We start from the raw sequence: 17,830 nt of genomic DNA on the forward strand, positions 1-17,830 counted from the left end.
TATACTGTCATTTCCGAGAACAAAATGAAAATAATTTAGAGAAACAAAAAAGGACCATGCTCTTAACATGAATTCACTTGTCAGCAATGAATATATTATATTAGCTTTGGCCTACTTTCCACAAGACTCTTAATATAACTAAGTACAGTTGAGTCTAATAGTGGTTTCATTTAAAACTACATTTATTTCTCAGTACATACTTTCTGACATTGTGAAAGGAATGCTACAGTATATAAATGGGTGGAATTCATGGATTGTTTCCTACAACTGCATAATCTATAGATGGTCGAGACAGTATTTTTTTGCCATTTCTTATATAGTTTAAATCAAATTCTCCACATTTCTTCTGAGTTCTGACAGACACCCTAAAAAGCTTTTGTACATAGTGGCCCTACAGTTATGATGTGTTCAACAGAGTGATAATAAGGGTATGTGCGCATGCTGCAGATTAGGTGCAGAAATTTTATGCACCAAAAAACACACATTGTGACAGAAAAATGCACCAAAAACACATACGTTTTTGGTGCGTTTTTTGGTGGGATTTTTGCTATGTGTTTTTTTGTGAAATGAATGCTTAGAAGTTCTAAAAAATGCAGCTAAAAATGCACCTACAGTTGACATGATGCAGTTTTTTCTGCACCCAAAATTGCAAGGAAAAATGAAGCAACATATGCACAGCACTTCAGAATTTTCGCTGACTTTGCTTGCATAAGAATAAGGAGTTACTATTCACCATGGAATCAAACCCTATTATCGTAAATAAAGACACCCCGACGGTGGGGGTGCGCACCTTGTAGAAACTGAGTAGCTTGTCCCAATATAGAAACAAGTAAGACGTTCATATTATCTGAAGACATTGAATATAACATCATGCATACCATTTCCTGTTCCACTCAATTGGTTATCTATCATGTGACTTGCCCCTACTCAAAGATCTACTGTACATTGGTCTCACTACCAAAGCCATGAAAGTGAGAGTTAGGGAGCATGTCAGGGACATCTTGGCTGCAGCCAATGAGGAGAACTTAGATCAGCTCAAAACTCTCCCAAATCATTTCAAGCTTTACCATGCCTGCAACCCCCTCGGGTCTTCGAGTTAAGGGAATTGATTGCATTCATACTGACCTTCGTGGGGGCAATCATGCACAAGCTCTGGCTCAAAAAGAGTGTGCAGGGTCGCAGGGACGGCGCGGCGCGGTGCCGGACGGCACTGGTCTACTCACTCAGACAATCACTGACAGAGTCTCTGGTAAACCAACCTTGCTGTCAGTGCCTGGGCTCCTACCCAGGCACATGCAGACGTTTTACTCCTCTCCCTTGCACCTCCAAAACTGATCTGTCCTCCTTTTCCCGCCTCCAGGCCTGTGAACTCCTCGGTGGGTGGGGCCAACCGCCTGGCTCCTCCCCACCTGGTGTGGACATCAGACCCTGGAGGGAGGCAACAAGGGTTTTTTGTCTGACTGTTGTTACTGTCTAGGGTGGGGGGTATGTGTATGTTGGTATGTATGTGACTACCTGGCTAGTCCAGGGCATCACACTATACATACATTAGGTGTTCTTGGTATTGGGCTTCTATTAGACACACAACAGTTGAGTGCTGTCTGTGCACGTTCGCACTTCTGTGTCTGCTCTCCTATGGATGATGGTGTCTATTCCCACCCACAGTGATGAGTTCTTTTGACGCATTACTTGTGGGAGACACTCTCACCATGTAGTGATGGCAGACGTATTGGTAGCATCACGTGCTAAATAGAAGCATCACCCCTCTGTGACATGAGGGCTTACTATTGGTCAGGGACCTCTATATCTGGATGATTTTCTGGGCTCACTTAACCTTTTCACTCTTGAGGAAAGCTGCATGTCTGACATGTCAGATAATACAGAACAGTTGTCCCCAGGTCCAGTTAGGTCATCCCCAGGTCCAGTCAGGTCATCCCCGGTCCCCTCAGTCCCGTTGGTACCTCTTGCAGCATCAATCCCCCGCCACCTCTCCTTCTTCTTATCGTCAGAAGAAATGCTGGCCGCATGCCCAGACATCATCTCTCAGTAGGCTCTGCCCTCAGTGACAAAGAGCTTACTTCACTCAAACTGCCTGTGGGAGTGTGAGTGCAGGATTCTCTGATCACTGCAGCCACGCTCCTCACATGGAGTTCCTGCACTTCCAGAAAATGTGGGATACGTTCACTGAGCATGCCTCCCATATTCTGGAAAGAGGTTACTGCAGGTCACTCTGCCCTCGGTTGGACCGTGAGTGCAGTATTCTCAGGTCACTGCAGCCATACTCCCATACTCCTCACATTTAGGGTCTGTGTAGCGCCCTTGAGACACGCAGGGCACTACTAGGAACTACATCCTCACCAGGATGAAGGGCCTACCCCCTGGGACCTGGAACACCAGTGCCAGCAACACCCACACACCAAAATCCTACTTTCCACTGGGATTTTGTGGCAGGTATAGTCGACTCCTGTCCTGCCACAGCTTCTTAGCTTTTTCTGGAGCACCTGGTTCGAGACGGGAGCCAGCTTGGGCTATCAGTGCTTAGATTAGTCTGATTGCACGATTACCATCCTGAGCTTTCTGCCAATCGTGATGGGGTAATGGGTTGAAGGTTGCCTCCTGATGATTACTATGGGACCGGGGCTGTTCTATGCTAACAGGCCGATGGAAGGCAGGCAATTCAATTTCTTCATCCTCTCCATCGTCGGGTAAATGGGGCATTCTGGATAGTGCATCCGCATTGGTGGTCTTGCGGCCAGCCCTGTATTTTATAGTAAAATTATAGTTTGCCAGTCTTGCAACCCAATGCTGTTCCAGCGCTCCAAGCTTCGTCGTGTCCAGGTGGGTCAACGGATTATTATCCGTGTACTCGGTAAATTTGGTGGAGGCCAGGTAGTGCTTGAATCTCTCGGTTACAGCCCACACGAGTGCCAAGAACTCCAACTTGAAAGAACTGTAATTCTCAGGGTTTCTTTCTGTAGGTCGCAGCTTCCTGCTGACATAGGCAATCACTTTCTCCTTGTCCTTCTGCACCTGGGACAGGACAGCTCCTAATCCTACATTGCTGGCATCCGTGTACAGTACAAACGGGAGACCGTAGTCAGGATAGGCGAGGATCTCATCCCCCGTCAGAGCTGATTCAATCCACCTGAAGGAGTATTCTTGTTCCTCATCTCACTGGAATGGAGGGCCACAAGGCTTGCCATGCTTTGGCTGCCCCACTAGGAGATCTTGTAAGGGAGCCGCCATCTTGGTGTAGCCTTTTACGAACCTGCGGTAGCAACCCATCAGGTCCAGGAACTGACTCACTTCTCTGACTGTATTGGGCCTTGGCCAGTTCTAGATGGCTGTAATCTTCTCCAGATCCGGTGCCACGCCCTCGGCACTGACCACGTGTCCCATAAAATGCATACAGCTGCACACTGAAAAGCCAAAAATGTACAAGGGAAAATATGGCACTGCATTACTGCAAAAGAGAGATATTTAGTTTATGTATTGGCCAATGCATGTAAGCCTGGAAACCAATGTCAAGATATATCTCTGTAATCCGGGAACCTAACTTAAATGCCACTATCTAGGTTAAGAACATCCGTGTCTGGTCAAAATGCCACTATTTGGACTACAAACCCGCACATCCAAGTAATGTGAACAGGTGCATGCATTGGCCAATACATAAACTAAATATCTCTCTTTTGCAGTAATGCAGTGCCATATTTTCCCTTGTACATTTTTGGCTTTTCAGTGTGCAGCTGTATGCATTTTAAAGTTACTATGTTTTTTTGGCTAGCACCTGTTCACATTAGTTGGATGTGCGGGTCAGTTTTTTGGATATTTATAGACCACATGTCTCAGGTACTGGACTTACCGTAGGTTTCAGTAGATGACAGATGGTTTTAGCTTCATCCCATACCTGGATAGGGCTTAAAATACTTCTGCCAGGTGTTCCAGATGCGCTTCATACGTTTTAGAGTATACGATGGTGTCATCCAGGTAAAGCAGGACAGTTTCGAAATTGCAGTGACCCAAGCAGCACTCCATGAGTCTCTGGAATGTTCCTGGTGTATTGCACAGCCCGAATGGCATACTGTTGAATTCACATAATCATATCGGGGTGGCAAAGGCGGTCTTCTCACGGTCTTCTTCAGCAACAGCCACTTGCCAGTATCCGCTAGTAAGATCAAGAGTAGAGAAGTACTTGGCAGACTTCAAGGCAGCTAACGATTCCTCAATCCGGAGTAGGGGGTAGGCATCTTTATGTGTGATCTTGTTGATTTGTCTGTAATCCACACACATCCTCATAGTGCTGTCTTTCATTTTCACCAATACCAATGGAGCTGTCCAAGGGCTACAACTATCACGGATGACCCCAGCCTCCCTCATGTTTTTCAGCATGTCCTTTGTACACTGGTAATGGGCAGGTGGTATGGACCTATACCTCTTCTTAATGGGTGGATGAGCTCCTGTGAGTATGTGGTGTTGTACCCCTTTTATCCGCCAAAATCTAGTGGATTCTTTCTAAAGACCTGCTCGTACTCCTGCACAACCCTGTAGACCCATTGATTGTCATGTGGTGTAGAGTCGGTGCCCACATATAGCGCTTGGCACCAGTTGTCTAACTGTCCTTGGGAACTGTCACTGGAGGACTGATCTGAGGTGTTTGGGGAATTCATCGTATGGATGAAATCTATGTTTGCGGTGAACAGCTTGGCAATTTTAGTATATATGGGCAACGTAACCTCCTCCTCCCTGCAATTCAAAACTCGTACGGGCACTCTCCCCTTTTGGACATCGACTACCCTCCTGGCCGTTAACACTGTGGGCCAATGCTCTGAGGGCAGGGGCTCTACCACTGCCTGGTAATCTTGTCCACGGGAGCCGACAGCTGCCCTGCACCATATCATTATCTAACTCCACGGGGGCACTACAAGAGGGGCTACATTCATTACCCGTACATCGCCAATTTCTCCCCCAGATAGATTTATCTGTTGCCACTGCAGGAGGGCCCAGATATCTCGTTGCATGACCCTCTGTCGCCCTGCTCCTGCAGTCTCAGATAGCTGTTGGAGTAAAAACAATACCTCCCCCATACAGTTCTCAATAACATTTGTTCCCAAAATGATCTTAGGGTTCCATTCACTAGGGTCAATCTGTACGACTGAGTCCTTGTCGCGCCAACTCCACCTGGCCCACCTTAATGGTCACCTCCTTGAACCCAATTTGAGTCACTGATAACCCATTGACGGCGTGGATGGTAATGCTGTCATCTAGTGTCGCGGGCGGAGGGGATGCGCTCGCCACGCTCGGGTCCGGGGCTTCTGCTGCTGCTGCTCGGTGGCTCAAGCGGTGGACCGGACCCGGGGACTCGAGCAGCGCTCCTCACCCATGAAAGGGAAAAGGGGTGATATGTTTAGGGAGATTGTTCATGACGCCACCCACGGGTCGTGGTGATAATGGCACCACCGCTGCTGGTAATGGGGATCCCGGGAGAGATGGTAGGGTGCAGCTGAGATGTTGTCCCCTCCGTGGGCAGGGGTTGGTGATCCCGGGGCCTGATGGTGTGACGGGGAGGCTGGATGGCTGGGGTGCAGGGACTGCGTGGCGCGGTGCCGCACGGCACTGATGTACTCACTCAGACAATCACTGACAGAGTCATAGGTAAACCAAAACGGCCGGATGGACGGGTCCCACAGCCGGCTGCAGTGTTGTTGTTGTGCTCTCCCCAGACGGTTGATGGTGGCTCTCTTTCCCTGCACCTTTGAGAAAGTTCTTAACTCCTGTGGTTGCCCACCGGTAGTCTGCTCCCCGGCGTATAGGTGCCGTAGGAACGCTGGCCCTTGGATCTCTAGCCTGTGGTGGTGGCTGTATATCCTCTCTGGGTGGACAATCGCCTTCAATCGGGACTTAGTAGTTGGGAAACCCCTGGGGTTCCTGTCACATTCGGATTTGACTATTGACGGCGGCTCCAAGCCTGGTCGTGGTCCGATGGCCCTGCCTGTGTGCTTAGCTTCACTCCGTTCCCCGGTCCGGTACCGGCGGGCCGACGCCCGACCCTGGTCCTTATGGCTCTGCGGAGTTCCACCAACTCCTGCAGACGGCCACCACCGTCTGCCAACCTTGCTTTCAGTGTCTGAGCTCCAACCCAGACACCTCAAGTGTTCACTCCTCTCACTTTCACCTCCAAGACTGAACTGACTCTTTTCCCGCCTCCAGGCCTGTGAACTCCTCGGTGGGTGGGGCCAACCGCCTGGCTCCGCCCCACCTGGTGTGGACATCAGACTCTGGAGGGAGGCAACAAGGGTTTTTGGTTTGGCTGGTGTAACTGCCTAGGGCGGGGGTGTGTGTGTTGGTATGTATGTGACTACCTAGCTAGTCCAGGGTGTCACACTAGCAGGGTGAGTTCATCATCTAACCAGAACATCTTATACAGTACATAGGGAATAGTTGTTACCTGGGAGCCGGTATCAAGGAGTGTAGAGGTCGGGATCCCATCAAGGGTGATGTAAACGGTTGGCCGTCCCCCCACATACAGCTCTCACCAGTCCACTGGGCCTTGGGAGTTTATTCCTGGAGATTGGCCCTTGGCTCCAGGGGTTGCCCGTTTAAAGGACAGAGCTGGGCATAATGGCCAGTCTTATTACATTTATAACAAACAAGCTGTCCATACCGGTCGCTGTTCCGTCCTCTGTATGTCAAGGTCCTCCCTCTCATCCAGGGGACATCCTCCGGGCAGTGGGCTAGCTGGATCTTCCCTGCTTGCTTGGTCTTTGGCTTGAGCTGCATCGCTTCCAAGATCCTTGCGACATCACTGCTCAACTGCTGCACCTGTGAAGACAAATCACCGATTCCACCCACTGGCATTACCGAAGATGTTGGTTCTGGCAATGCTAATGCAGGAGGCTTTACTTGTAGAAGAGAGGTGCTGGCTTGCCAGCATTAGAGGGGAGAGTCAGTAGCCTCTTGGGGCTGCAGGGCTTTATTCGCCCGTTCTTTCAAGACAGCAAAGTCTAATGTAGGATGTTCCAGGGCCCACAGCTGTAGCTGCTTACGGTCTTCCATGGATCCCAGGCCCTGTAAGAACTGCTCCACAAGCATCTTGTCCCCCTCCTGTTCGCTGATCTCGTTGATCAGTTTCAGAGTCCGTAGCGCCGTTTGCAGTCTCAGGGTGTAATCTCTGATGCTTTCTTGGGGGCGCTGTTTGCAGCTGTAGAACCTCATCCTCAGCTTAGCTTTGGTACGAGTCTCAAATACAGCTCCCAGCCGTTTAAAGATGGCGGGTACCGAGGTCCAGTCCTCATCAGTCCAGGTTTCCACTTCAAGCTCGGCTGCGCCTGTCAGCTGATTAAGTACCACGGACGCCCGCTGCCGGCCAGTCAAGGCATACATATCTAGAACTGTGCAGATCTTCCGCTTGAATCCCTGCAATGGGTCAGGTCGGCCATCATATTGTGGTAGCCAGGCAGAGCCAGGCATGTAGGGTAAGGTGATCAGCATGATAGGTGTGACCACCTGGGCCCCGGGTGCCACCTCTCCTGTGACCGGGACAGCGCCTGCTGCATCCGCATCACCCTGGTCTGGCAGGGGTATCGCTGCGGCGCTTCCTTCATCCGGCACGGACATCTTCTCGTTCCACCTTGGTTTTCGCCAGCCACTCACTTCCGCGCTTTGGAACCCTGGGAACTTCCGGTTCTGGCCACAATCTCAGGGCGAAGGGCGGGGCTTCAGCTTTGTGCATTTTTGGTCTGGAAGATGGCGTTTTGGCGCCAAAGATGGCATAAACTGGCGGGAACGGGATTTTTACACCGCAGTTTCACTTTTCAAGGCGCACGTCACCCAAGTTAGAGGATCCTGTCCGAATCCTGTTCGTGACGCCAAAAAGTTGTCTCAGACGAGTCCCGCCCCAGAAGCAGTCAAACTGCTCAGATCCCGGTGTCCCTATTCGGGGCTCGGGGTCACTCCAAAACGTGATCGGGGGTTATGTACAGGGGACTTAGATAGTTTGTGATGCCACCCGTGGTGTGCGGTAATAGGGAGTACCGCCGCTGCCATTTGGAGAACCTGGGGTGATGGAGTGGGGCAGCCAGATGACTTTACCCTCCACAGGTAGGGAAAGGACCCAGGACCTTGGATGGTGGGATTTATTGCAGGGAGAGCGCAGACTCGCTGGTGGCTGGGGTAATTCAGGTACTCACTCAGAAGGAAAGTAGATGCTGACAACGGGGTAAACCAAGTCTCTGGGTGCCGCTGCCCTCCTGGGGGAGCTCATCTGGGTTCCATCCCCTGCAGCACTGCTTGGTGATCCGTGGCCTGCCTCCATGCACAGAATTTTAGAGTGTCCAGGTGGCCCATAAGCTTGGAGCTTTCTGGGCCCCACTCCCTACTATGGGTAGCAGACGAGCTTGCTTTCAGGAGCTCACACTTGGGATTTCAGTGGGCTGCTTTGCTTTGAAAGCCCTATCCCCTTTGTTGCACTAGTGCCCCTGATCTCTGAGCTTGTGGGAACAGTTCAGAAAGGCCCTGTCCTCCGCAGGTTAATTGCTTGGTTGCTTGAAGCCTCTGCCCGATCTAGGGTCCAGTACCCCGACATGCTTTCGGCCCCAGACCGGCTATTGGACTGCAGCTGCCGACCGTCCTCCTCGACTAAGCCAGCACCCAGTCCAAATCTCCCGTGACCTGGTCTCCGACTCCTTAGGGCCCAAACCACCGTCTGCAACCCAATCTGCTTCTCCCCTGGGAGCTCCAACTCCCAGCTTCCTCGAGCTCCTCACTGTTCGAGGGCTCCCACTGAACTGACTTGTCACCTCCCACCTCCCTGCCTTACCCCTAGGTGGGCGCCCCTATTCCAGCTTAGCAGCCCACTGGTGTGCCTGACAGGGTGTGGTGCGAGGTGTGATTAGGATTTTTAGATGCTGGTGGAGGCAGCGCTGCAAGTTGGGAACCCAGAGCCATGGGGAGATGAGTCCTGCACGGGGAGATAAAGAGTGTGTAGTACCCTGTGATGACCTGACTAGTCCAGGGGCATCACATTTGTTTTGGAGGTGTGTTTAGGGTTGTCATCTTGTTTTAATACTGCCCTATGGCACAATTTCCAAAGTGAGAGAATCATGCTCTGCTTCAGTATGCCACAGAATATGTTGTCATTTGTGGTTCTTTTAATGAACTGTAGCGCCCCACAGTCGGCAGCACTCATGCAGCCCCAGACCATGACGCTGCCACCTCCATGGTTGACTATAGGCATATCTCTATTGTCTTTGTACTCCTTACCTGATTTTCACTAGAGATGAATGTTTGCCAAACGCAAATTCTGTAAGTTTCTTAGCCTGTTTGTCTCGGGCTTGGTAACCCAAACACTTTCCCCAAAAGGTGACAGTGTTCGATTTTGTTCGATAACTGATCGCGTTTTTAAAAGGTGCTTTCTAATAACATTTTATACTTTTGGGTAGGATTGTGGTGCTGTATGATGAATTCTGGGTTGTCTTTAAAGAGTGATGGGATGGGGATGTTAAAGGGGTGGGGCCAATTTTTTTTTTCTTATCTTTGTTTGCGGATGTTCCTGCAGCCTATCATGGCGCAGCAAACATCCACAAAGTTCAGACACAGGGGCTTATGTCATTGGCTGCCTAAGTCGCATGTTTGTCTGAAAATACAAAACAGACATGCAGCGTCGGTGCCAATTTGTGAATGTGAAAGATTCGGGAAAGTGCTGCCGCCAGTGCTGCTAGACAGTTAGCTTATCTATGGGTTTAACGATAGGTAGTTGAGATTGATAGGAGAGCGATAGTCTAGAATAGGGACGTGCAGTATTGGGAAAGGTGTGTGTGTGTGCCACAAATCAGCATTTAATGATAGAAATAGGGATAGCTACTTGTGAGTGCCTGCTAAAGAGTTGTCAGTGAAGAATCAAAATAGGTATAGCTACTTATTACTGCCTGCTCCAAATTAGCCAGTGAACCACATTTGCTGGTAGTTTTAGTTAGTTCACTAGCAAATTTAAAGCAGGCAGTACTATCTAAAAAGGTCTTGGAACTTTTCATTGCCTGCTCAAAATTAGGCAGTCAACCACATTTCTAGATATTTTTACTTAATACTGCCTGCTGTAAATTTGCTAGTGAACGATTTAAAAAGATCTTGGCACTTTTCATTGCCTGCTCAAAATTAAGCAGTGAACCACATTTCTAGGTAATGTTAGTTAGTACTGCCTGCAGTAAATTTGCTAGTGAACTAGCTAAACATAGACTACCACTTTTCATTGCCAGCTTAAAATGATGAAGTCCGCCACATGTCTTGGTATTGTTAGTTAATACTGCCTGCTTTAAATTTGCTAGTGAAATAGAGATAAAAACTAGGGATGATCGAATAACGTAATATTCGCTTTGCTGAATATCCGGCGAATACGTCACTGCTATTCGACTATTCGCGAATATTCGACTCCCAATGTAAGTCTATGGGAAACCAGAATAAATTCACGTTGGACCCAATGATGACCTGTGGTGCCTGAGGAAAAGGCTGAAATGGATGGGAAAAGGCTGAAACAGTATGGGCACAGCCTGACTGCATTTCTGGTGTCTTGGAATAATGTGCTCAGAGCAGCATACGGCGTTTACAAAGTCACCAAAACAGCTCTCAAACCAAAGTAAAAGAGGGGAAATTGCTAAGAAACAGTTTCTAGTGCCTAATCACTGTAATAAAACGTCAAATCAAGCCCCGACCTCCAAAAAAACACTTTAGCATATGTTCATGTATTTCATTTTTTACATTTTTCCCACTTTTTCGATTAGAAAGGGCTGTAACTTATACATTATATTGGTGTTAGTCTCACACCTCCTTTTTTGGGACATATTTGACAGCACTTTAAAAGGTCAGCTACAATGTGCCCGTTGTGATGTTGGCTTTGCCCTTCTCCTCCTCCACCAACACCACCTGCCCCAGTGGCCCTCTATTCAAATGTAGAAAGGTCCACTGGCTTTCCTCAAATCTCAGACTTCTTAGGGCCCTCAGATGGGCCCTGTAACATACATTGGGGAGGGACGGCAGTCATTTGTAGTTTTCTGTATCCACTATATCATTAGTGTGAAAGTTGGAATACATACTCCATAACACTTTACAGTGCTATTGCCAATGTGGCCATTTGGGTGTTGGCCTTGTCCTCCTGCCTTCAGAGGCCCTCTATTCAAATTCTATTAAAATTATTCAGTAATGTATGTTTTATGGACAAATGAACTCCACACTGGAACATCGAAGCTGATGTCGATGATGATGATGATTGCACCTGACCAAAAGCAGGTTGGGAGCAGGAGGCATCATCGCCTGCTTCCTAGACCGCAGTTTGTAAAGCATGCAGCACCGTGGAAGTGGCAGTTGTTTCACTCTGGAACACAGGCTTTATTCCACTAGCTAACACCGAGGATTTAAAAAAATTCCGTTTCCCCAGGGTGAATGGTTCAAACACCATGTAGCACAGCATCATAAAGTACTCTCAACAGCTCCGAACAGCTTTTTTTTATAAAAAATTGGTAGGATTTGCAACAAGGCATAACATGCCAAGGAGTTTAATAAATTCAGTGTCCAAAGGGGATAATGGTTCAGACACCATGGAGCACAGGATCAGAAGCTACTCCCAACTAGAGATGAGCGAACCGGCCGTGGTTCGGCTCGAGTTCGGTTCGTCGAACAAAGGTCCCATTCAAGTTCGGTTCGGCGAACGTTCGACGAACCACTCGAACCGCATAGGAAACAATGGCAGGCAATCACAAACACATAAAAACACCTAGAAAACACCCTCAAAGGTGTCCAAAAGGTGACAAACAACTCACAACACAACACAAACACATGGGAAAGTGACAAGGACATATACTCATGCGAAAACAAAGGAGCTGGACAAGGAAAAAGAGGAGGAGACACAGATATGAGTATATGCAAGGGAACGTCGATGCCATTACTGTGCAACTGGATCCCTGCTCATTTTAGGCTTCCAATCTGGATAAATTGCCTGAGCTCACCTCGTACGCCTTGGGGATCTTGTTGTGTCCCGCAGCCAGCGTTTTCTCGGAACGTGTCCTCAGTGCTGCTGGGGGTGTGCTGACAGCTAAGCACACGCATCTGTCCACTGACAATGTGGACAGACTAACGTTCACCAAGATGAACAAGTCATGGCTCTCAGAGGACTTTTCTTCCCCTGGCTCAGCCAGGGGAGGCGAAAGGCACGCGTATTTTTGAGAGTGCTTCATGCAAAGGATCTTTTTCATCTTGAAAATGGGGTCAACTGATGCCAGTCAAGTCGGGTGTGTGTGGCCCAATTAGTGGAAACGAGGGAGACTGTGGTTGGAGTCCCCTAGCTTTTGAAAAAAGAACCAAGATGAACAAGTCATGGCTCTCAGAGGACTTTTCTTCCCCTGGGTCATCCAGGGGAGGTGAAAGGCACGCGTATTTTTGAGAGTGCTTCATGCAAAGCATCTTTTTCATCTTGAAAATGGGGGTCAACTGATGCCAGTCAAGTGGGGTGTGTGTGGCCCAATTAGTGGAAACGAGGGAGACTGTGGTTGGAGTCCCCTCGCTTTTGAAAAAAGAACCAAGATGAACAAGTCATGGCTCTCAGAGGACTTTTCTTCCCCTGGGTCATCCAGGGGAGGTGAAAGGCATGCGTATTTTTGAGAGTGCTTCATGCAAAGGATATTTTTCCTCTTGAAAATGGGGGTCAACTGATGCCAGTCAAGTGGGGTGTGTGTGGCCCAATTAGTGGAAACGAGGGAGACTGTGGTTGGAGTCCCCTCGCTTTTGAAAAAAGAACCAAGATGAACAAGTCATGGCTCTCAGAGGACTTTTCTTCCCCTGGGTCATCCAGGGGAGGTGAAAGGCACGCGTATTTTTGAGAGTGCTTCATGCAAAGGATCTTTTTCATCTTGAAAATGGGGGTCAACTGATGCCAGTCAAGTGGGGTGTGTGTGGCCCAATTAGTGGAAACGAGGGAGACTGTGGTTGGAGTCCCCTCGCTTTTGAAAAAAGAACCAAGATGAACAAGTCATGGCTCTCAGAGGACTTTTCTTCCCCTGGGTCATCCAGGGGAGGTGAAAGGCACGCGTATTTTTGAGAGTGCTTCATGCAAAGGATCTTTTTCATCTTGAAAATGGGGGTCAACTGATGCCAGTCAAGTGGGGTGTGTGTGGCCCAATTAGTGGAAACGAGGGAGACTGTGGTTGGAGTCCCCTCGCTTTTGAAAAAAGAACCAAGATGAACAAGTCATGGCTCTCAGAGGACTTTTCTTCCCCTGGCTCAGCCAGGGGAGGTGAAAGGCACGCATATTTTTGAGAGTGCTTCATGCAAATGATCTTTTTCATCTTGAAAATGGGGTCAACTGATGCCAGTCAAGTGGGGTGTGTGTGGCCCTTTTAGTGGAAACGAGGGAGACTGTGGTTGGAGTCTTCTTGCTGTGTTTTACATGCTTTTAGAAGGGCATGACATGGCTTAGAGCTTGACTTTCAGCATTTGCAAACTGTTGGCTACCAAAATGCTTCCTTTCCAACCTTTTTAACCGAGGATTTTCGAGACCTTATGCCCATCGCTGTGCCCCAAGAACCGATGCCCAGGCGCCACTCCTTCTCCAACAAAGGCGCTTCTTTGAGAAACTGTGTGACAGAGTGCATTTCACCACAGATACTTGGCCCAGTAAGCATGGACAGGGGCGTTACATGTCGCTGACTGGGCAATGGGTTACTATGGGGAGAGATGGAGAAGGGTCTGCTGTACAAGTCTTGCTGTTCCCACGAGTTGTATCAATCCTTCCTCTGTATGTAGAAGTTAATACACTGCTTCTGCCTCCTCAACCTCATGTGGGTCCTTCACCTCGGCCCAAACCCTGTGTGGTTAGGGCACCCTTCCTTGTAACTGCGCACAAGGAAAACCACACACCTCCTTACTATGCTGGCAGCAGAGCTCAATGCCATCATGCGGTCAAATGTTTACTTTGAAATGTATGGGAAATGTGAGTCACACCGCTGAGAAGTTGTGGACGGTTAGCTCTGGAGACCAAGTTTCATCAATGGTTGTCTCCACTCAACCAGCAGCCAGGGAAGGCCGGGTGTGACAATGATCAGGGCTGTATTTTGCCTTCGTGCTGCCCTAGGCACTTTAAGTGGTCGCGCCCCTTATTGACAACGTAAAACTGAGTTTTCGCACACGACATCTGTTTAAGGCAGATCTACTCTGTAGCACACTTTAAAAAGTATCAAGAAACGAAGGGTACTACCCCCCCCATGGGGATCACCACGGGCACATCAAAACATAGCATGGGTATAAAATATTCCCACCGTCCCCACTTATATACTGTGACTGTGACACTGCCCCTAATAAACTACACACTGCCCTCCCTTATAAATTATACCCATCACACCTTCCTCAATTATGAAATATGATCTGCACATTGACCTCACATCATGCTGCCCCCTCCTCACAGTGTCCCATGCATGCTGCCCCCTCCTCACAGTGTCCCATGCATGCTGCCCCCTCCTCACAATGTCTTATGCATGCTGCCCCCTCCTCACAGTGTCCCATGCATGCTGCCCCCTCCTCACAGTGTCCCATGCATGCTGCCCCCTCCTCACAGTGTCCCATGCATGCTGCCCCCTCCTCACAGTGTCCCATGCATGCTGCCCCCTTCTCACAGTGTCCCATGCATGCTGCCCCCTCACAGTGTCCCATGCATGCTGCTCCCTCCTCACAGTGTCCCATGCATGCTGCCCCCTCCTCACAGTGTCCCATGCATGCTGCTCCCTCCTCACAGTGTCCCATGCATGCTGTCCCCTCATCACAGTGTCCCATGCATGCTGCCCCCTCCTCACAGTGTCCCATGCATGCTGCGCCCTCCTCACAGTGTCCCATGCATGCTGCCCCCTCCTCACAGTGTCCCATGCATGCTGCTCCCTCCTCACAATGTCCCATGCATGCTGCCCCCTCCTGACAATGTCCCATGCATGCTGCCCCCTCCTCACAGTGTCCCATGCATGCTGCCCCCTCCTCACAATGTCCCATGCATGCTGCCCCCTCCTGACAATGTCCCATGCATGCTGCTCCCTCATCACAATGTCCCATGCATGCTGCCCCCTCCTCACAGTGTCCCATGCATGCTGCCCCCTCCTCACAGTGTCCCATGCATGCTGCCCCCTCCTCACAATGTCCCATGCATGCTGCCCCCTCCTCACAATGTCCCATGCATGCTGCCCCCTCCTCACAATGTCCCATGCATGCTGCCCCCTCCTGACAGTGTCCCATGCATGCTGCCCCCTCCTGACAGTGTCCCATGCATGCTGCCCCCTCCTCACAGTGTCCCATGCATGCTGTTTCCTTCTCACAGTGTCCCATGCATGCTGCTCCCTCCTCACAATGTCCCATGCATGCTGCCCCCTCCTCACAATGTCCCATGCATGATGCCCCCTCCTGACAGTGTCCCATGCATGCTGCCCCCTCCTTAGTGTCCCATGCATGCTGTTCCCTCCTCACAGTGTCCCATGCATGCTGCCCCCTCCTCACAATGTCCCATGCATGCTGCCCCCTCCTCACAGTGTCCCATGCATGCTGCCCCCTCCTCACAGTGTCCCATGCATGCTGTTCCCTCCTCACAGTGTCCCATGCATGCTGTTCCCTCCTCACAGTGTCCCATGCATGCTGCTCCCTCCTCACAATGTCCCATGCATGCTGCCCCCTCCTGACAGTGTCCCATGCATGCTGTCCCCTCCTCACAGTGTCCCATGCATGCTGCCCCCTCCTCACAATGTCCCATGCATGCTGCCCCCTTCTCACAGTGTCCCATGCATGCTGCTCCCTCCTCACAATGTCCCATGCATGCTGCCCCCTCCTCACAATGTCCCATGCATGCTGCCCCCTCCTGACAGTGTCCCATGCATGCTGCCCCCTCCTTAGTGTCCAATGCATGCTGCCCCCTCCTCACAGTGTCCCATGCATGCTGTCCCCTCCTCACAGTGTCCCATGCATGCTGCCCCCTCCTCACAGTGTCCCATGCATGCTGTTCCCTCCTCACAGTGTCCCATGCATGCTGTTCCCTCCTCACAGTGTCCCATGCATGCTGCTCCCTCCTCACAATGTCCCATGCATGCTGCCCCCTCCTGACAGTGTCCCATGCATGCTGCCCCCTCCTCACAGTGTCCCATGCATGCTGCCCCCTCCTCACAATGTCCCATGCATGCTGCCCCCTTCTCACAGTGTCCCATGCATGCTGCCCCCTCCTCACAGTGTCCCATGCATGCTGCCCCCCTCCTCACAATGTCCCATGCATGCTGCCCCCTCCTCACAATGTCCCATGCATGCTGCCCCCTCCTCACAGTGTCCCATGCATGCTGTTCCCTTCTCACAGTGTCCCATGCATGCTGCCCCCTCCTGACAGTGTCCTATGCATGCTGCCCCCTCCTGACAGTGTCCTATGCATGCTGCCCCCTCCTCACAGTGTCCCATGCATGCTGTTCCCTCCTCACAGTGTCCCATGCATGCTGCTCCCTCCTCACAATGTCCCATGCATGCTGCCCCCTCCTCACAATGTCCCATGCATGCTGCCCCCTCCTGACAGTGTCCCATGCATGCTTCCCCCTCCTCAGTGTCCCATGCATGCTGTTCCCTCCTCACAGTGTCCCATGCATGCTGCCCCCTCCTCACAATGTCCCATGCATGCTGCCCCCTCCTCACAATGTCCCATGCATGCTGCCCCCTCCTCACAATGTCCCATGCATGCTGCCCCCTCCTGACAGTGTCCCATGCATGCTGCCCCCTCCTCACAGTGTCCCATGCATGCTGTTCCCTCCTCACAATGTCCCATGCATGCTACCCCCTCCTCACAGTGTCCCATACATGCTGCCCCCTCCTCAGTGTCCCGTGCATGCTGCCCCTCTCCATGAGCTCCTAATGCTGCCTTCCTCTTTTCCATAATGACACCTCCATGCTGCCCCATTCATCCTAAGACCACCACACTAACGCTTATGCTGAGACCCCCCCTACACACACTACCCCACTCTGGATATTGACTCCCCTACATTGTTCCACTCCATACTGAGCCCAGACATGCTGCCCCTTCTCCATAATGAGCTCCCAATGCTGGCCCCCTCTTATTCTGAGTCCTTACACTCCCCCCCATCGATATTGTCATTGCTCTATCCCTCAACCCTTGTCCTCTGTCTCTGGCATTGGCCCCTCTCTCCCATTCCCCCAGCAGCAGCCGCTCTCTCCCGCCTTCACCAGCATCAGCCTCACTCCCCCCAGCCTCCCCCAGCTTCAGCCTCTCTCCCCCAGCTTCCCCCAGCATCAGCCTCTCTCCTCCCAGTCTCCCCCAGCATGAGCCTCCTCCAGCATCAGCCTCTCTCCTCCCAGCCTCCCCCAGCATCAGCCTCCTCCAGCATCAGCCTCTCTCCTCCCAGCCTCCCCCAGCATCAGCCTCCTCCAGCATCAGCCTCTCTCCTCCCAGCCTCCCCCAGCATCAGCCTCCTCCAGCATCAGCCTCCTCCAGCATCAGCCTCTCTCCTCCCAGCCTCCCCCAGCATCAGCCTCCTCCAGCATCAGCCTCTCTCCTCCCAGCCTCCCCCAGCATCAGCCTCCTCCAGCATCAGCCTCTCTCCTCCCAGCCTCCCCCAGCATCAGCCTCCTCCAGCATCAGCCTCTCTCCTCCCAGACACCCCCAGCATCAGCCTCCTCCAGCATCAGCCTCTCTCCTCCCAGCCTCCCCCAACATCAGCCTCCTCCAGCATCAGCCTCTCTCCTCCCAGCCTCCCCCAGCATCAGCCTCCCTGCTCCCAGCTTCCCCCAGCATCAGCCTCCCTCCTCCCAGCATCAGCCTCCCTCC

Source organism: Anomaloglossus baeobatrachus, chromosome 4 (assembly GCF_048569485.1).
Source record: "Anomaloglossus baeobatrachus isolate aAnoBae1 chromosome 4, aAnoBae1.hap1, whole genome shotgun sequence".
NCBI lineage: Eukaryota > Metazoa > Chordata > Amphibia > Anura > Aromobatidae > Anomaloglossus > Anomaloglossus baeobatrachus.